At 39.5% G+C, this 21511-nt stretch overlaps 1 protein-coding gene and 1 long non-coding RNA gene across 8 annotated transcripts in view; one reads left to right on the top strand and one right to left on the bottom strand.

The window, feature by feature from the left end:
* Nucleotides 1-21511, top strand: part of Nrg1 (neuregulin 1) — a 1021078-nt gene that overhangs the window by 448916 nt on the left and 550651 nt on the right. The gene's annotated exons all lie outside the window — the stretch shown is intronic.
* LOC104848391 lies at nucleotides 7710-10598 on the bottom strand. Its single transcript, XR_776397.1, has 3 exons — nucleotides 10520-10598; nucleotides 8303-8455; nucleotides 7710-8177 (listed from the first exon to the last, which is right to left on the bottom strand). It is a non-coding gene; the product is annotated as an uncharacterized LOC104848391 (long non-coding RNA).

Below are 21511 nucleotides of genomic sequence, written 5' to 3'. Positions count from 1 at the left end.
TCAGGAGTTTTGAGAACGGGGGGGGGGGTCTTGTGGGTGTTTCAAGGGGGCCCGCGCTGCTACCTTCCTTCCTGGGTCTGTTGTCGCACAGGCCGGGAGCTCGCGCGCATGCTGCCGGGTGATTGCAGGCAGGCAGGCAGCTGAAGAAACCCCCTCCGGGGTCTTTGGGGCCTTCCTGGGTCTGTTGTCGTGCAGGCCGGGAGCTCGCGCGCATGCCGCCAGGTGATCGCAGGCCAGGCTTGTTTCAAAATTCACTTTATCCACTTTGGTGAAAACCACCTTAAGCTATTTAAAGTCTCTGAGCTACTATATTCTCCTCTATATAACTGAAATAACAATGTTATGCCCTAGAACAAGTACATTCATTGTGGGCCCAATGAAAATGCCTGTTTATTTGTTCAAAAAATATGAAGAACTTTAGGACTTCAATTGTGGAGCCTTAGATCAAGCATGGGAATCATTCAGGTCCTGGGTGGCCATACTCCCAGAATGCTACCTCTGGCTCTTTAGTTATTTGCCTATGATCTCTCAGATAGTGTCCCCTGTTCATCTCTGTTTCTGGGAGTTGATCCCTGAAAACTACATTCATAATGAGTGGCTGCTAGTAAGATTTAATCATTGGAAGGCAAAGGTAGGAAGGGGGAGGGAGGGAAAAACCACGTGTGCACATTCCCTCCCGCCCCTCCGTTTCATTTCTGAGAGGTGTCTGCAATTGCGACTGCCCTCTTCCCAGGGGTTCCACTTCCCAAACAGCCCTTCTTCTGTGCCTTTGTGGTCCCACTTTTTTTTTGAGATAGAGTCTTACTCTGTAATTCGGTCTGGCCTTGAACTCACCATCTAGCCCAGGCTGACCTTGAATCACACCTGTTCTCCTGCCTCAGCTTCCCGGGTGCTGAGATGATAAGCATGTGCCACCATGCCCAGCTCTGTCCTGTTTTCTTTTATTCCTATCTTTCCTGGCCATTCCCTACCAGGTGGTCAAGCATCTGGGTTCTGATATCACCACCTTTTCCCCTGACCCTTCCAGTTTTCCCAGTGGTAGCTGTTCCTTGCTATCGTGAATATCTTGACTACCTCACTGCTCCTTATTTGACATTCATCTATTCCAAGTTGTTCTAATCTATTTCCTTTATTAAATAGTCTCTATTCTCTGTGCTGTGTGAAGTCAATACATATATCTTTCCTTGAAAGGTTATTATGAGGCATACATTTCTCTAAGGCAGTGGTTCTTAACTATCCATTGCATTCCACTTGTCAGTCATGAAATTAATCTAATAGGTCAAAACAGTCATTTTAGAATGCAGAAAATGTTTGGGTACATTACAATAAATTGAAATATGGTATCATAAAATTTATAGTTGTCCACATGTGTAAGTATGTTTCCCGCTTCATGATCTAGAAGTGCACTATTTTCTACCAGTGGGGATTAAAACATATTTTGGAAGCTAACAGTCAAAAGTTTTGGCACACACTAAGCACTCGGTCATAGCAGTTGTTGTTGCTATCCAAGACTATGTCGTACAGACACAATCTCCAATCAAATAACCCCAAGAGTTTACCATTCCGACTCACTTGAGCTTGTTAGAGTGGTTCCATATAGTTGAGCCAGGAAGGACTGACATGGCCCAAGCACTGCCTCATCTTTGTTTCATTGTGCGTAGGCCCAGCCTGAGTCACCAGACTTGGCTGAAAGAGAAGCCAGAGAAGGTCCAGAAAACGGGACCATTTGAAAATAACATTTTATTTTCCCATGAGTCATCACAAATCTGTCTCAGCAACATCTCTCTCCTACAGCCACATACTTTCAAATGGGCAGGCCTACCCCGGAAGTAGAGATGGGCAGGAATGGACAGGATGAAACAGCTCCCGGATCAGCATATCAGGAAGAGTGCAACTTCTGACACTCTTCTTGTTCATGCATCTCAAAAGGCTCTACAGAAACAACTCTGTTCCTGACACCCATGACATTGGCAAATGATAAATATTATCAAGCTTCTAGCACCTGCGAATGGAATAGAACTAAAATTAAAAAAATCTAGGTTCCTTTCTTTTCCCATAGCCACCCTAGTTGTAAATGGGTACAGTTAGCCTTGTGTTGGTGGCCACCCATAGGTAAAAGGTCTAGCAGAAGAAACTGTAAGGTGTTGCACACACCTTATCTACTTTGTCAGGCAGGGAAGCTGTGTTTGACCCCATCCAACTTCGGAGAACCATGGAGCAGAAGAACAACACAGAGCAATAGGCTATTGGAATTTTCTGCTTGTTGTTCTTTTCTGCGAGCGCATAGATATCCCCAGGGCTGAAGGTAGTTCGTCTCTGTGCTGGTTTCATGGCACAGTAGCCTCACTCATATCATCTTTGGTTTTAAGTATCTATTGTGATGTGACAAATGTCTGTTTCTAGTGCTGGACATGGTAGTATTTGCTAAACTCAGGGACAGAGGAAAAAACAGAAACCACTAACACTTACGTAGGACTTACATTTTGCCCGTCACCTTGTGAAGTACTTTACACATGCAAGTTTATTGAATCATCACAACCATGGGGTGAATACCTCCTTACCCTTGTTTTACCACTGAGCCAACCAATAGAAAAAGCAAATAAATTGCTCAAATTCCCTCAAGAATTAGTAGTGAAGCCAGGAGTCAAGGCTGTGTAGCTACTGAGTTAGTTTTCTTCCCCTCTATCAATACCAAGCATGAGGTCTACATTCTAATTTCATTCTTAACTAATTTATCTGATCAGCTGACTGAATCAACCTCTCTGCAATATCCCCTTATCTATTAAATAAACCAATTGCTCAAGATAATTTAAAGTCTCTTCTAATGCTGCCTTTTATGTTTCTTTTAGCTTTACTGTTCAGAGAGATTGTATCAATTCATCCAGCATATCCTGTTGCCCTTTTAAATTGACCAGTTTACTACTTTACCAAACAATCCTAGTAGGAGTAGTTTGCTCATCAGCCACTCCCTTGCCAGGGCTGAGGGAAGCTTGTGTTTTAGGGCCATCTGCTACCTTTTCAATCTAGATGTGTGATTCGTCCGACCTAAGGTTGCCTTGTTCCCTTTGACACCTAGAAAATAATGCCCAGGAAGCATTGTAAGTCTTTGAGTCTGTAATACATACTGAAAGCCAGCCAAGTTAAAGAGTACGACTGATCTGGTGGGATTTGTTATAGTGATATGCTGGGAAGATACCACAAAGAGAATGGGGCTGAGGAAGACCCAGCACTAAACCATGTTTCCAATTAAAAGAAGTGTGAGGCCAAGGAGAACGGCCCTCCTGGTGGAGCTCTCCACCACCTGATGAGATAATTAAATGTCATGCAGCAAAAAGTAAATGTTTACGCCAATCCAGGTGCTTGGGCTACACAGAACTCGATTAGGCATGAGTAAGTGGTTTAATTGGCTCACCTTTCTTCAGCTGTTAATGTGCTCCTTATAAGTGCCTGTCAGAAAACAATCTTTTGTGATTCCCTGCTAACAGCTGGTTCAAGGAAACAAACTCAAAATATTAAGTAAGGATCTTTAGATTCCTACTTTCTTCAAATTCTTATGAAAACAATAGTAGAGAGCACAGCTAATGCATGCTCCTCTGCCTGGATAGTTTGTCACAATTAACGGGACCATATTTTGTATTTGTGCTCTAGATAGGGTTTGTTTTATCTCTTGAAAACAGAATTCTAGCTAGACACCATGGACTTAATGTAATCTGTGGAACCAGCCAACAGAATACCTCTAACAGAGATCTATAATAATATGAGGCTATCTCCCACAAATTTCTTATTCATAAAAGATCGTGAGGTCAGCATGACACGTTAGCAACAAGTGACTTAGGGTTTCTTTTCATTGGTTTTATTGCTGTTGGTTTTACTTTCTCAGCATATTTTTCAAACATGTGCTTATTAATTCATCTGCTAGAAATGTTTGGATAGAAAAATATAATAACATCTCATAAATGTTCTTCATCAATATATGATAAAAGCTCACCCCCCTGGCTTCCCTTTTCTTTCTTCATCTGATTCTTTACTTCTGTAGTTACCTAGGAGATAGGTTGCTTGACTTGGAGAGTCATAGTTAACTCAGAAATTGTCATAGCTAGTGACCCCCAGCATTCATATTATGAACATGGCATGAAGAATGCAGAAGCACAGCTTTTAATTATAATAAAAATGAATTCATATTTTTATGTATTCAAGTGCCACATAGTTAAGTGTAGTGTGCTCATCCCAATTATTAACTTTATTCTCTGAGAATTTTTGAAATTCATTTTCTAGTGAAATATTTCCCCAAAATATGACAGAAGGTGATTTTAATCACTGTGCACCTTGAAAAAAATGGTCTAATAAGTTTCAAAAACTCTGCCTACTCTTTCCCTTGAAAAGCAGCATTGGCATTAGCAGATTTAGCACTAAGAAATCTTACGGTGCAGAAACTTACTTACTTTTACCCCAGTCACATTACCTGTCAAAGTTATCTGACCCTGTCCACTCAAATCCCTCTTTTAATCTTGTTACCTCCTATCATCTTAAGTCAGCTTTCCTTGCCAAGCAATTGGGAAATGGACTCTAGGTGTATGATTCGTATGAAATATCTATAGTTATTATTTTACTAAGCATTTGCCACATCCCAGGAAGTGTTACAGGTACTGTGGGTGTTGTGATAGCTGGGTCTGTAGTAAGGTGCTTTAACAAAGGCTGAAAATCTGACTGCTTCACGTAGACTATTTTGCACAGAAAAGCCTAAAATGGAAGATGGTGTAGGGAGTGGGCACAGCAGTCTGTGACTTTCTATGGTATCGCTTTACTGTCCTTCTATGTGTGCCCTTCTTGGTAGCACTGACATTAGCTCATCGTGCCTCGTTCATGTTCCTCCCCTCAGAAAAGGGACATCTGAGATAACGGGGAAAATAGAGAGTAAACAGCTTACCCGTGAGGATATGGCCTGCACTGTGTTCATATCTCCTTGTCCATAATTTCCTGACATGGCCACTCAGTTTACAAGGAGGGCTGGGAATATGCAGTCTCCATCCAGGGAGCCCTGTGCATGCCAAACCTAGGGTGGTCTCTCGTTTAAAGGGAAGAAGGAACAAATGCATATTATCAGGCAATCACTCTCTGCTATAGTTGTACCTCATTAAGTCCTATGGTCAACCCCATGAAACAGCTTCTCCGTGTTCAATCACTAATGAGAAAACTAACATATTGAAAGGGTCAAACTAATGCCGCACAGAAATCAGTGACTTAGGCTTTGATACTACACTACTTAATTCCATAGCTTGGATTCTGAACTACTATACAGAGCTGCAGTGTTTTTACATAACAAATCTCTACTCATTTCCACCAATCTTAGACCTACTCTTTTCAAATTTTCTAAGTCAATGTGGGAGAGGCTCTACTTTCATTACCCAGACCATGTCCTACTTTCTTTCAGAGCTGATGTCTAAAACATATTTCGCAAGCTCACTCATGTATGACCATATGCCTGAAATGTAGCTGAAGAAATACAAGCAGATCTGATGTGTCACTACCTCTGCAGAGGCCCATGTAGTTCTCTCTTTCTCCTCTTGCTAGCTGTGTTGGAAGTGACACCAGCACGAATGCAAAGCCATGTATCCACGGTGGCTAAGCCTTGTGTAGCTTGCGTTTTTTAAAATTATATGAAAGAAAGCTACTCCAGTTTATGTCTTCCCCTCTCAGACTGGTATGTCTGTTGTGTTGGATGCATTTTAAAGGTCTTTCTCCATTTGTTCTGGCTATTGGCCTACATTGAATAATATCATCCACTGTCATGATGTGATGACTGACAAGTTGACAGCCTGGCTTACAATCACTTACCTGCTGTTTTTTAGGAATAGGAACTTTGGAACTTTGCTGAATTTCTCTGAGCTTTGGTTTTCTCCAGGTAAAACACTATTCAGTCATAGAGTCATCGTAAGAAGTAGTCACTAAAAGTCCTTCTTATTATTCTATCCTAGCATTGAATTTGTGCTTATTCTAGTTGCTCCAGTTTAAAATATAAATGTCTTTGTGAAAAGAAATAGTTAGATGAATGAAAATCACTTTGGAATCAGTCAACAACCTCAATTAAAATACCTGAAATTTAAATTCAGGATCAGTGACTTTGGAATAAAATAAAAAGAATTCCTTTTGATGTGTTAGCAGTCATTAAATTTCTGAAAGTTTGTGAAGTCTCCTTGTACACTGGTGATTTCCCTCAGTTAGATTTTCATGTGGAGTACTGTAAGTTATTTTTGCTGATCTATGATTGCCTTTAAGTGTTATAACTAAGGAGTAGTAACTCGGCATTTGGGAGAGGGTAGATATGTTGTGATTGTAATTTTGAGTTGCAGCTCTTTCTTTCAATAAGCCCCTGGGTTTGGGGTGGCTCATGAGGAGAAAGTTGGCCCATTGCTTTATTAGCAGACATAGAGAACAAATATTGATTCCCTTGCTGCCTAAGTAGGCAGATGATGGTCATGAAGTATCCACCCCAAAAGAGAACAAGGCTAATTAGGTTGAGGGATAGAAAAGTTGTACGTTATTTAATTGTCTGTGGCAGTGTGCCTCTGAATGTTTCTTCTTGGGTAAAAAACATGACATAAACTCTGTAAGAACAGAATTTCATTTGGAAGGCACCTTGGCAAACTACCTTCAGGCTCCACGCCCACTGGACTTGCTTCCAATTTACTTATAGATGGAAAGATTCCAGAGTTCCCTTGCTCTTTGTTTTATAGAAAAGATTCAATAGCTACAAATTATACTAACTACTCACACTTTGGTTTAAGAGCATATTAGTTTGTGCATGGTCTTTTTAATAGGAGGGCAAAAACCACTGGGAAATGGCAAGTAAAATAATGATTCTAGCTAAGTTTGTGTGGTTGTGTACCCACGTGGAACCATGTCTGTAGGAAGCTAACGCGTTTTGAATGGGCACAGTAACAATCTCCCTCACAACCAGTGCCCGACAAACACTGGGCTTTAAGGGTTGATTTGTCATCAGGTGCTCCCTTTCAGACTCCACATTCAGTGGTAATTTGACTGGGAAGGTTTTTGTGTGTTTTTAACCTTACCTTTGTAAGGCAAATCACAAAACCTTGATTTACTGCTGTGTTCCAGTTCATCTTCTAATACGTTTAGTGTCATTCTCAAGTCCCTATTTCACTTAACCTTTGTGTCAGAAAATCATTCTGGACACTACTGTGCCACGTTTCTGTTTTATTAAGGCAGAAAAAAATGGACTAATTTAATTCTTTAATTTTGCATACAAATTCTAGATCCCTGTAGCCTACCTTTGAGTCCCTGGCAGTGGACTCAGGTTAAGAATCTCTGGCTTAGATTTTCTTTTCTTTTGTTTCTTTTTTTGGGGTGGGTCATTTTAAACATGCATTCTTATTTTAATAAAAAAAAGTTATAAAGAAGAAATTTAGCAAAATCTCCATTTACTCTTACAAGTACATTAAATTGAGTACATAAAAATTAGAGCATATTAAAATCATAACAATCTTTTTATGTGGAGGCCAGGCAAGTTACTACTTTTCTTTATTAAATACATTATTGATTTCCTTTTTCTCTTTTAAAAGTAGTGTCAAAAAAGTAAGTCTGAATAACAAAGGTTTTTAGAGTGAGTATAAATAAACTGTATTTTAAGAGATCTTCTTAAGAAATCCCTTGAACTAAGTATGTGGACCTAAATCCCAAAAGCTCACATCTGTAATCCCAGCACTTGGGAGGCTGAGGCAGGAGAATTGGTGTGAGTTTGAGGCTATCTTATGGTACCTAATGAGTTCCAGGCCTGCCTGAACTACACAATAAGACCCTGTCTCAAAAAAAAAAAAATCAAAAAGTCTTCTTTAATGTCAGAAACAGATACAAGTAGTTTTAATACAAATAGTACCCACCACCTGAGGTCCTTTATTTTCAGCCCAGTCAAAGCACACCCTCTGTTTTTCTTTCTCTCTTCCATTGACTCCTATGCACAAGGGGTTCCACTGCCAAAGGGGATGCTTTGGAGGCTCGTGGAGCTGCCTGTGGTTGTCAGAGACCAGGGGTAGCGGTTATAGCAGGCAGAGCCAGGATTGGCCCAAGGAGTCTTTCTCTCGCTTGCGTCCCTCGTGTAGGTGGAAATCCTCTTCATGAAGATGATGGAACTAGAGCTCTATTGTGCAATCACATACACCCTTTAAAAAAAAAAAACATTCCTGGTCTTAAATACACTCTGAAAATTTTTAAAAGTGCATCCACCACCAAGTATACTGAGGCAAGATTGTTGTACGATGTGGTTAAGAAATGTAGTGAGAGTTACCTGTCTTTTTGGGAAATCGTTCCGTGTATGATAATGCTGTCTGTGGCAGTGAAGTCTTCCAGGAGCTCACACCTGCTCCAGGGAACGCTGTTACCACCACCTTCACAGTAATTCTGTGTGCAGGTGTTAGTTGTGCACAACTTCACTGTGGTTCTAATATAGAACAATATGCAAATTTATATAAGGAAATATTAATTATTACAACTTTTACATTCTGCTTTATTGTATAATTTATTCTATAAATTACAATTTAATAAATATGTCCATTTATTTGAGAAAAATGCTCTCAGGCGATGGTCTGTTCCCCTTGGTCTTTGCAGCACTTGCACACACTAATTTTAGATTTTTATAGTAGTTATTCAGAGTTGTGCTGTTAAAGGGATAAGTGAATTATGACCTTCTCAGAGCTGAGGTCCAGAGGGAAGTTTGACTATTGACTGGCAAAATAAAATAGTGGAGATTTATTTCTCTTGTTCTCAATACAATTACCTATGAAATCTCCCTAAACTAAAGAAATTAAATTATTTATGAAGAGAAAGTGGAACAGTTAGATTCATTTTTTTCCTATATTCTAAAAACCCTCCACAATGCAAGCCTGACTATTATGAAATTTTGCATAAATGATGTGTGGCATCCTAGTCTAGAATAAATTAGAGAACCTGGTAATACTTTAACCTCAAAACTCTTGCATTTCATTCCTTCATGACTTTCCTTCCTTTCAAAGCTTTATTTAGACATGCACCAAATTTGATCAATTCTGAGTCTAACCTTCAGAGGCAAAAACGGTGTTTCAATATTTTTATGCAACTAATGGCACTTCCGGATGGGAATTGGGTGTACTTGGTGCTCTCATAGGTTCTCACAACCTGACACTAGGTGAAATCTGAGTTCATCCTGACGTCTCTTGCCACCTACCTGGCCTCTCCACCCCATTCTGATGCCATGGGCTGTCTATGTACAAAGTGAATTTGTATCCCTATTTTCTATCAGCAGCTCTTCCATTCAGATAAACTACTCTAAACCCTTGCTCTGCATTTGGAAGACACCAAAATTACTACCACAATAAAAATAGCTACTATTTCTCAAATACTCACAATGTATGGGGATTGCAGAGTGCTTTAGGAAGACTGCCTCATTTTGTTCTTTTAACCTATGAGATAAGTGCTATTATTATCCCAACTTTACAGTGAGAAAAATGGATGCTGCTTTTGGTTTGAATTTTGGTCTGCTCCAAAATTCATGATGAGACTTAATTGCACCTGTGGTGGTATTAAGAGACAGAGCCTTTTGGGAAAGTGACTAAGTCGTATAGTCTTTGCCTTCATGGATAAATGATTGCCCTACAAAAGAGCTGAAGGAAACTGGTGTGGGCCCTCCTTGTATTTCTGCCTTCCGCCATATGAGGATGTAACAAGAAGCCCCTCACCAGTCATGCAGCCTGCTAGTGCCTTGATTTTGGACTTCTACACCTCCAGAGCTGTGACAAATAAATTCCTATTATTTATAAATTACCCAATCAGTGGTGTTTTGGTATAGAAGCCTGAATGGACTAACACAGACACTCAATGTATTTTTTAGTCTGTATCGCTCGCAGGGGTCACAGCATAGACATATTTGATTTCTGGGCCCTTTCCACTACCCAACTTTCCTGTCTTTCATCTTCATATACTTGGATTGCTGAGTCATTTTTCCTGAGTCATTGCTCCTGGAATCTCAGTACGTAGGAATCACTGCAGTCTAGCGATAAATGGTCCATAGATCACAGACTCATCTAATCCAACCCCTGCCCGGAGTTAATGTATCTCACCTACCCGAAGATCTGTGGCAAGTTGAGTCTGATGTTTAAACGCCACCACAGTCTGATCCCATTCTAGCCACCCCATTTCAGCCTGTTTCATTTACCTATCTGATAGTCATTTAGTTGTCTCTTAGAGGGGCTGATCCTCCTACCCGCACACCTTGATTCTGTCTGTGCACATAGTACCACTTCCCTGTCCTGTGGAGACGGTTTTTCCTAACTGACTACCTTACCCCTCTTCATAATGCCTTCCTGGCATGTGATTGTAGTATGACTTGGTTTATAAATTTTCTTGAAAAGTCTTGTCACAGTAAGATTTCTGGGCCCCATAAATATTTGGTAATTTATTTTTTAAGGGTCTCTGCTCAGCTTGCATGTTGCAGTCTCCATTTTGTCAGGAAGATTCAAATTCCTTTCACCTGTTTTTTTCCACTGTGCCCCAGGCATGATCTCTGTTACAGTTCCTCTTACTTCTTCGTGCATTTGTCTCTGCTGGACTGGGCCCCTTGAAGTAGGAGCTATACCTCCTACCTCATTGTTATCTTCTTGGAAACAGAATTATTAAGGATTCCATAACTGTTTGTTTAGTGAATGAACAAAGACTGTGGAACAAACTCCAGTGGTGTTTTCTATGCCTTTTCTCTAAGTCTTGCAAAAAATAAAAAACACTATTAACGAGGAAACACCTACCCCAAACTCACCTTGTTGAAATGGTATGATATATTTAAAATGGTATGATAGATTTAATCTACTTTAAAAGCAACAATAATGTTGTGAAAGTAGAAGCTGGAAAGAAAACAGTATGTAATGTCCACTGGTCCATGCTAGGGGCAGAGAGGGCAGATGTAGAAGGAGAAATACTATATAATGAAGTTTAGCTGCAACACAAGGTTAATGTTTCCTCACCTTTGAAAGAGTACCGGGGGATCATTTATCATCATAACTGTTGAGGTCTAGGACTTCTCATCCAAATGACAATGCTTTCCATACAGGGCTGTTCCCCATGCTGGCCCTAGAAGCCAGCCTGTCCTGAATAGGTAAGACTTGTCCGGCTGTGTCTGTGAAAGTGGTGACATAATGCTTTTCACTCTCTTTCATTAAGGAAGACCCAGGCCATAGTGGCCCTGATTTTTGAGGCTGAACACTTGGAGAAGGAGCCCAGTTTTCCACTACATGGCTTGTTATTTTCAGTGAGATATTTACCTCTCCAGTTTTCTCTCTGTCCAGCAGATATCAGAGTATTTTCAACATACCAGAGTCTTAACTGCGCATTGCTGGCTTCCACTGCTTTTCTCCAATTAATGAGCACCTGTAGAAGAGCTTTACAACTGATATGGGGAGGAAAACCTCTGAGGGAGAGATGGGCTCCATCCCATATCCCTAAATCATTTACCATCCATCTTTTATTAGGTCACCATGGAAACATGCCTGAGGGGACATTGTGGGTAAATTAATAGCCTGTGATGAATTGGGGCTGGTCCCAAAAGTGCATGTAGTTTCTTATCTCCATGAGCAAAGACCAGATAAGCTCTTTTTAGGTTTTCTTTGCCACCGTAGTTGAGTCTAGAATTTACTGCTGAGAAACTTGTTTCTTAGACCTTTCTTCCTAGACTAACACACAAAATCTTGGCCTTCTAGTTTGGACTTCTTCAACTTATATAAGAAGCATAGCAACGAAAAGGCTTAGGGTAGCTTTAGCCTAAACTATGCCTTTTATTTTTGATGACTAGGTTTTTCAAAGGACTTCCCTAAAGAAAAGTGACTACAGACCGTTCTCACCACCCCCATGAACTTGAGAAGGATTGAAAGTACCCATAGGAAGCTTACCAAAAGGAAGAGGAAAGAGATTTACCTCTTTCTTTTTGCCTTCCCCAGTCCCCATGTATTGTGAGACCTTAATGTATTCTTAACTTTTTCCTTGTGGGTGGAGTATGTGTGTGTGTTCTCATGCATTTATAAATTCACTTCACGAAGAGATCTTGGGCTCAGAAATTCCTTCCAACTGTCCATTTTCAAAGAAAGTGAATAAATTTGTAGTCCCAAATCTTCCCATTTGGGAACAAACACGTGAACATAAAAAGTGTCTGATTAGGATTAGAACGGTGGGATGAGCTAGAGAGGTCCCTATTCACTGTCCTTTTTACCTAGTGATTTTTGATGTACCAGCTAATGAAGTGCGTATATTTTACAGTAAAATGTTTGGGGGTAGTTACATGATAAGATTATTCTTTTCCCTTCCTCCCTGCCCTAATTTTGGCTGAGGGGAACAGTTGTCTTCCTTCTGGGCCCAGCAGCTAAGGTGAGGCATTGTTCTCCACTTGGGGGCACTGTGCACATGTGTCCTTGAGGTAGAGCCCAGAGTCCCCCCAGACTGCTCCAGCTGTTCAGGCTTGAAGTCATTCCAGTGTACCATCCTGGCTTTGCGCAGTGATGCCTTCCTCCTGATGGCACTGAAATTTTAATTAGTGGGTAATGTGCATTCCTGTATAATGGAGCGTACACGTGGCAGGAAGTGAGGAGGACACATTGGCAGTCCCATTTTCATTGTCAGCCCGCTGTGTGCTTCTGGATAAATTGCTTTATTTTACAGTTCTTGACTAAGTAGAGTGGGAAGTAATCTCTGATCTACTTAGCTCTGGAGTGTGGTGGAAATTTCATGTAAAATTAGACGTGCAAGCGCATGGGGACTTGAAATAATGGACAAATGCAAATCAGAATGTTTGCTGAAGTCCACTACCTTTTCTAATGTGCAGACTGCCCCTGTCCTGTCCAGTCTTTTTCACTTTTTGATCCATTTTCTGTGCTATAAGCTTCATGGTTTTCCTCCATCCAAATCAATTCACATCAAACCACAGTTTAAAATCCTAAACATTTCCTCCTTTCCCATAGAATAATATCCGCAGCTCCTTAATATCCGTGGCTAACAGATGTCTTCACAATATGTGCCTTTGTCTCTGGGCAGTGCCATCCCTCCAATACATTAATGCCTTGACTGTCAAAGCCTCTGTCTTGCTTTTCAGCTCCTGTCCCGGAGGTTCTCCCTGGTAACTGACTCGCCTTCCAGACTTCGGCCGGGAGTCACTTTTGACTTCAGTGGAACTGCGGGGTCCTCTTTTAGGAGCCCCACATCAGTGCTCCTACAACTCCTGTACTGCCCCAGATAATGTTTTATCTCATTGTTTCCCCTCCAGAAAACACAGTCATCCTACAAATAACTCGATATTGTAACACTGCCAGCTAGCACAATCTCTAGCTTATAAAAAGTTCCCAAGAAATATTTATTCAACGCCAGTGAGATAGTGTGTTTTCCTAGGGCTGCCATAAAAACTACAAAAGCCTGTTGTCTTAAAACAACAGAAATTTATTTGCTAATAATTTTAGAAGCTAAAAGTCTGAAATCACAGTGTCAGCAGGGCTGTGCTCCCTCTGAGACTCGGCAGAACCCTTTCTTGTCTCTCCTCGGCTTCTACTGGTGGTGATCAGTCAGTCCTTAGCACCTCATGGTTTATAGCTGCTGTCACTGTCTTTACTCGCTCTTGTCACATGCTACTTGCTCTGTTTTCTCATATCCTTTTCCATCTTCTATTAAGGGCATCGATTAGGGAAATAGAGCCCAATGTGGAGACTTCATCTTCACTTGATTATCCAAAGACTTGATTTTCAGGTAAGGCTACATTAATAGGTACCAAAGATTAGTTCAAGATTTTTCTGAGGCAAGGTACAATTCAGCCTATAATAGACTGATAAAACAAATAATATGTTAGAGAAAAAGCTCCCCCTTTACACACATTGATGTGTATCTATGTGCATATGTACACATATTTCATATTGTGAAATTAAGGCTAATTACCCAAAAGAAAATACTATTGGTCACGTCTAAGACACTTTAAAGACATCTGCCTCTTTCAGATGTAAATTTTTAAATGACAAATACTTCTTAGCCAACTTTCAGAATATTGTTAGGATAATCTATCACCAAATAAACTCTGTGCTTCCATCATTTAAAATTTAAGAAGTCCAAGGTTAATAGTAGTCTTGGCTATCTTTGAATGCCAGCTTCTAAAATCATAATTTATTCATATTTCCAAATTAAGAGGACATCTGTGCTAGATATTCTCTTTTTTTGTCACTTTCTCTTTCTTCAGGCTTGTCAACTGGCTTTTAATATACTTTTTTCCAAATGACTTCTGTATATAGTCAGTCTTTTCCCTAGGCCCCAGATTACAAAAAGTAATGTTAGATTTTTAACAAGCAACTGATCTAGCAAATTATGCCTTAATTTGTAGCATTTAGCAGAGCTGAACGCAAGTAGGAAAAAAATCTCACAAAAGATTTCAGTTAAAGTAGTTTTTAGTGATTAACATTGTGTAAAAGCCATTGAGATAGACATTTCTTTTTGTTTTAATTAAAAACATTGAAAATAGTGCATTTGGTAAACTATTAAGTAAATTACTGCCATTCTCTAAAGTTCATTGTAATTAGTGGTAATATTGGATTCAGCATTTGGCTCCAGGTACTAAAGCCAAAAACCCACGTTGTTTGCCTTCGTTAAGCTTAGAGACACTGAGCAACTCCCACAAGAAAGCAGGAATGAATATCTTCAAGACTGGTATGAGCAGGACTCTGCACTATGAACTGACTTTGCTGAAACAGGAATTTTAGAGAATGTGAATCTAGACCCGGGCTTTCTAGTTTAGTAACTAACTGGTGCAATTTTTCAAATCTTATTCCTTTGGGTTCTTTTACTTAGTTTCACATTAATTTAGCCAAATTCCAGTCTTAATCTTATCCCACTTTTCCTAAATATTTGTGGCTGAATATGCTTTCAGTTCTAGGAATGGAAAAGATATTAAATGAGGGAAAGATGGGTTTTGAAACATGTGATTTAGGTTACTGCATTGCTTCAAGGCAATTTGCAGATTGCAGTCATATTTTCAAAGCCTAAACTGGAGTTCTTTAGCATTTACTATTGTGGATGCATGTGTGTGTAAACACACTGCCATATGGCAGAAGGCAGACCTGCTCACACTGCTATAACAAAGAAATTAATTAGAAAAATAACTGAACTCTCTACAAGGTACTAAGAATACCTTAATTTCTAGATGTACTTGTTAGAAATCGCAGCCTCCCTAAAACCATTGGGTCCTACGAATATACACACTAGGCATAGTTCTCAGCTATGAAATGTTTGCATGCTGAAAAATGAAACGTGCTAATGAAAAGGTAGTGGTATTCTCATTTGCAAAGGCATGAATATAGAAATCTTTAAACAACTGGAAATGGTGGCTAAAATAGAAAGTCTTCATTTTTCTCTATTCAGGCTGTACTCAAGCAAAAGCTTGAGACTGCGGGGCAGAATATTGCCATTTTTTTTTTTAATGTACATGCTGAGTAAAGTAACCCTAAAGTCTAATGCCCAGTTACCTCTCGCGGCTAATAAGAAGAAAGAAGTGTCAGGAAAGAAGCCTCAATTCTGTTGAACCTCTTTGTCTCATTCATCAGTGTCCACGTTGGTGTTTGGGCAATCCTGTCGCTAAACCTGTTTCGCTTCTTCTAAGACGACGTGTAATAATAAGTGGAAAACACTTAAAATCCCCAAGGAAAGGGCATGGGAGTAAGTACAACCTGTGTAGCCCTTGTATTACTACCTGTGCAGTTATTATTCCCATGGGTCTTTGCGGGTAGAATTTAAACACTGATACAGCACCTAAGGAGGAGCGTATGTGTAGGAATGATGTACAACACATAACTGTTTCTTTCCTTGTGCGTTAGTACTGAGGTCACTAATCAGGGACTGTGAACTCTAAATGTTTTTCAGAGCTGTTCTATTCAAAAGGATTCTGGATTTATTTTCCTGTGTGAATATAAAAGGCAGAAAAAGAGTGATTAAACTACACTGAAAGGAAATTTAAAAGGCAGTTTGGGTGTGTGTGGGGGTGGGCGTATTTTCGTTTACAGTATTTTTTTAGTACTTTATTTTTAGAATAACCAGCTCTTTAATGAATAACAAATAAGATTAAAATTAAATTAATCCTTTTGAACTAATTATCTGGATGCTTTTGTGATTGAAGAGGAGCCATTATTTTCTAATCCTAAGAAATTAAGAACTGCACCCTCACTTTTCAGAAGAAATAAAAGTGGAGTATTAGGTAGAGCGCGTGGCGATCTGCATACATGGACTCTGCTAAGTGTGTCATTTCCAGGATAACCTTGGGAGGTAAAATTCATGACTCACTTGAAAGATAAGAACTTTTCAGATTCAGTTCCTAACTTCCCAAAGTCATCCAACTATGGAAATACATTTTTAAAGTAACATTTGCACTAGCTGCTTCCTAAGGCTAAATTATTTTCTTTCTGCTATAAGCTTATTAAAAAGGTATGAGATCAACCTATGAAAGCGCTGCAGTACCTTTTCACAAATGCAAATGTAGAAAGGTAGAGAGAGGAATGCTCTCCAGCCCTGGCAAAGACAGAAGAAATACAAAGTGACAGATGTACTCTGCCCCACATTTACATGGTGCTATAATTTGAACATAATAATAAATATTTAGATCTGTTTTTTTGTTCTGTATGCACTAAATCTTGTTCTGATTCTCTGGCCAGCAGGTGCATGGAGGAGGCTCTTCATAATGAATTATAGTGTTTGTGTGTGAATGGATGGAAAGACACATCAGAGGTAATGCAGTGTTTACTGCTTTACTATTAGCACAATAGGCTCTTTATGGAGTGTAATATTCAAATGTGTGCACCAGCGCACTTTCAAATAGAGAGAATTTGCTTTCTATTTTCACTTAAAACTATCTTTTATTTTAATTAACAGGAATGCAATTTAATCATGCATCTCTACAGCTAAAGGAGTTTTACGGGCTTACTAAACTGTCAGGTTCTAGGGTATATAAGTGAGAAATGGGCAGTTTTTGAGAAAACAACGGGCTTTGTTTTCTTTCCGTCCTTCTTCTTCCTCCCTAGCTTCCTTCCTTTCCTCAGTCTCTCTCACGGCTTAGTTCTCTTGCTCTCCTTTGTCTCACTCCCCCCTCTCCCTCTCTCTCTCCCCCTTTGCCTGTGCTGAGACAACGGTTCCGTTCCTGGTGTCTGACTTTTCTAGCTGCATTCCACCATAAGATACCTGTCAAACTGGGACCTTTCTAAAGCTTCATTCCCGTGTCCTTACCTCCGGGGTCCCCAGAATGTGAGCACTTTTTATAGTAGTAAGAGGAAGGGCTTGTGGAACCATCTGTGGGCTGAGATCCTTGCTGTGCTTGTTCTCTGCCAGTTCTTTCTCGGTAGGGGATCGCAGAAAGTATGAGATCGGAGAAGACCTTCAATTCTAGTGTTTGCCAGATTGTGTGTGTAAATACTTGCACCATGGCCAATTTCAAGTTTTCTTTTCTTCATTATGTTTCATTGGGGTGATACAAGGAATAAAGTAGTAGGAAAAACTCATTGGGTTCACCTGATAATCGTGTATGAGTTGAGATAGCATTTCATGTATGCAATTCAACTACCTATTAATTTGTGTACCTTAGTGTTGTTTCTATAAGAACTATTTTCATTATTTCCTAAAGAGATTCTTATTGACATTAATAACCCAATTTAGAAGACACGGTTTTGTTTTATCATGCATCTCATCATTACTGCTTTGTATAAAACTAGATTTATGAAAAGACCCAGGGATTTCACGTTGTTACATGATCTCCTGTTGATTTGAAAATGGGATATTTATTTTAGTAGTATGTTTTCCTGATTAAAAATTGCAGCAGTGGGCTATTAAAAGTTTTTCTCAAGGCAACACAATGATGGACTAAAAATTGTCAAATAATGAAAATTTCTTTTTATTATTTTACATTTCGATCACAATTATAAAGACTTCGTAAGTGGAAAGTCATTGAATGTTCTCAAAACATACTCATGTAAGATTATTTGTTTTTTGGCAAAGATATTAGAATTATACCATAGGGAATTTATTTTTGTAAGTTTTAATGAATGTGTGATAATTATATATATTTATGGGGCAAAATGTGATATTTTATAGAATACAGTAAATATGTACATGTCTAGATCAAACCTGAACAATTAGAATTTCCATCCCGTTATCATTACATTATGTTTGAAGCCATTGAGCTCTTCTCTTTGAGTTCATCAGATGTATGATAGACTATTAGAAACTAGAGTCACACACTGTGCTATGGGACATTGGAATGTCACCCATCAATCTATCAGTGTTTAGGTGCTGGTTTTTCAATCTTCCTCTACCTCCCCTTCTTGCCTTTCTTCCCAAACTCTACTAATCTCTATTCCACACTCAGATCAACATTTTATCTTCCTTATATGGGAGGAAATGTGAAATGTTTGTCTGTCTATGTCCAATTTGTTTCACTTCACATAATGTCCTCCAGTTCTACCCATTTTGCAGTAGATGACAGGGTTTCATTCTTCTTCATTCCGTTGTGTATATATACCACATTTTCTTTATTCATTCATCTGTTGGTGAGCAGCTGATTCCATTTCATGCTTATTGCAAATAGTGCTGCAATAAACATGCACCTACAGCTATTTTTTTTGATGTGCTGATTTCCTTTGGCTATTTGAATACATATCAGGAATTGGGTTAGCTGGATTGTACGAAAGATCTATTTTTAGTTTTTCTGAAGAACCTTTATACTGTTGTCTATAATGGCTTTTCTCAACAAAAGTATATGAGGTTCCTTTCCTGTGTATCTTCTCCAGAATGTATTTATTCTCCTTTTGATAATAGCTGTTAACTTGGCATGAGCTGATGTCTCGTTGTGGTTTTGATTTGCCTTTCCCTGGCAGCTAACCATACTGAGCATTTTTCACATATCTGCTGGCCAGTTGTATCCTTTTGAGAAATGTCTGTCCAGATCATCGATTTATTTTTAATTGGATAGTGGTTTTGTTGTTGAGTTTTGTGAGTTTCTTATATATTCTGGATATTAACCCTTTTTCAGATAAATAATTGGGAAATATTTTCTCCCATTCTGTGGATTGTCTTTATATTCTATTGTTTCTTTTGCGTACACACGTTTGTTAGTTTGTTAATTCCATTTGTCTATTTTTGCTTGTGTTGACAGTACCTTTTGTAGTGAGGTTTTACATTTACTAAAGGTAGGAAAAGAATTATGCTCTGCAGAGTGACAGCAGGCTGATGAGAGAGAACACATAGCAACGAGTTTAATGGCTGTTATCTTTGTATTTTATACTCCTTAGGCTGACATCATATCAAGGCTGTCCTACCAAAAATCAGTTTGATTTCACACCAGAAGAACTGAAGATAGAGTTTTCTAATTGGTCCCAGTTGCAGGGCTTGGAAACTGTTTTTCTCTGCCTGTATCCTAGATCTCCATGATTTACAGGTTACTACCCCTTACCACACCCTAATCTCCTGCCTCATTTCCCCCTGGGAGACATAAGTCACATTAATTCTCTATGGATGCCGAGGAGGTGTTTAACTCTGTTTTTCTGTAACCATTTACAGCTGAAAGGGGCTCTAGGCCATCTCTGTTGGGGATCATGTGCTGTCCAGTAACATGGGAGGTTGTGGCTCACCCACTAGGCTGAGAACACCTGTCAGAAGACAATGAGAAAGGAGTTAGTATCTGTATGACAAGGGCTGTTCAGCTGGCTGATCAGTGGAAGAAAACTTGATGAATTTGTCAGGAGAGTCATAGTCTGGATCACTATCTGAAACCATGAGTGGATAAACTTTATTTTTAGGTTGAGGATGTCAGGCCAAAAATTGAGAAGAAGTGGGTAGAATGTTTTCTACTCAAAAGGTGAACTACGACAGATCTAGCAATTAAAGATATCCAAGCTTTCTGTAGAAGAGAAAGCATGGCAAAGAGGGATATTAGATAGATTACCAAGAGTCTCAGAGCTGTAGCACTACTAAGATTACACGCATTATGGATTGAGTTAAAAATACAATGTCAGTACAGAGTTCTAAATGTTTCTTTGCAACAGAGCTGCATGGTACTTTCTAGGACAAACGGCCATTCACAGTAGAAGCCTCATAAAGGTACACTCTATAAATCTGTAATGCAGGCAGGCAGATACTCCAGTGAGTACAGCCAGGATGCTTTCCTCTCCGGAGTTTATACCCACACACTGGAAGCTCTAGTGGCTTGCAATTATAAATTGCACCTCAGATCATGCACTTCTGTTCATTTCTATGGGACTCAATACACCAATGAAGATCTTAGTGTGTGTGTGTGTGTGTGTGTGTGTGTGTGTGTGTGTGTATCAAGGATCACTGAAAAAGAACCTTTCTATTGTTGCCTGTGATATGGAACACAGGGCCAGATCACGGGGTGCTTCATAGTAAGCTAAGAACTTTCTTTAATTTTCTACTGACAACAGAATACATTACAGAGAATAATGCTGAGACATAATATAAATTAATTTAATTTTTTGAAAAGATTACCTAACTGCCATATGGAAAAATTATTACATGCAACAAGGATAAACACCAGTTAGGAGACTAGTTAGAAGTTTTTGTTGTTGCTTTGTTTCATTTTAGTAGTAGGGATTGAACCCAGGGCCTTTAAAGTGAGATACATCCCTACCCCTTTTGCAAATTTATTTTTTAATTTTGAGACACAGTCTCAGTACGTCACTAAATTTCTGGGAACAAACTTGTGATTCTCCTGCCTCAGCCTCCCAGAATTTTGGGATCACATGTATGCTGCACCAGCCTGGCTACTTAGATTATTAGAGGAATTCTGGTGGAAAGGGATGGTGACTTGAACTCAGGTGCTAGTAACAGAGACACAAAGAGATTCTGTTCTTGAGTTAAAGACAGAAGAGGCAAGAATGGCTAAGAAATTGGCTTATGGGGGTGTGAAATAGAGAATTAAGACTAATTCCAAATTTTCCTCCTGAGCAATGGAGCAAATGGCATTAGCATATATTCAGATAGAACAGTGCACTTGGGAGACGTAAGTTATTCTCTGTTGGCTGCATTCCCATTTTGAAATGTCTATAGCTAAGAAGTGTCATAGAAGCAGCTCAATGTACAAGTTCACCTGAAAAGTACAGAATTAAAACGCAGTAACACAAAGCTATTATGTCGAGCTGAGGGTTTACACGAGGTGACCTAGAGCAGCAGTTGTGCAACCCTTTGGCACACGTCCAGCAGCAGACTGTATCGTTGAGAGCTCTGAAAGGTTTGCCATCACTGTCCTATAGATACTTATAGACAGTGAAAAGAAAGGCCCAAGAGCACTCCAAGGCTGGTAGGTGGGCATGGAGAGAGAAGGCAGTAACTGAAGAGCACTTCGGATGCTTGAAGAATGATAAAAATGGTCATCGAGCAGACTGAGGATTCAAACAACACAGATAAAATGGTACAAGGAGACAGTTCTCCGGGAGTCTTGCATTTTCCTCATTTTATA

Source organism: Fukomys damarensis, unplaced genomic scaffold (genome assembly GCF_012274545.1).
Source record: "Fukomys damarensis isolate Sample0158 unplaced genomic scaffold, DMR_v1.0_HiC HiC_scaffold_18, whole genome shotgun sequence".
NCBI classification, from domain to species: Eukaryota; Metazoa; Chordata; class Mammalia; order Rodentia; family Bathyergidae; genus Fukomys; species Fukomys damarensis.
The sequence above is the reverse complement of the archived record's forward strand: the minus strand, read 5'-3'. Positions and strand labels throughout refer to the sequence as shown.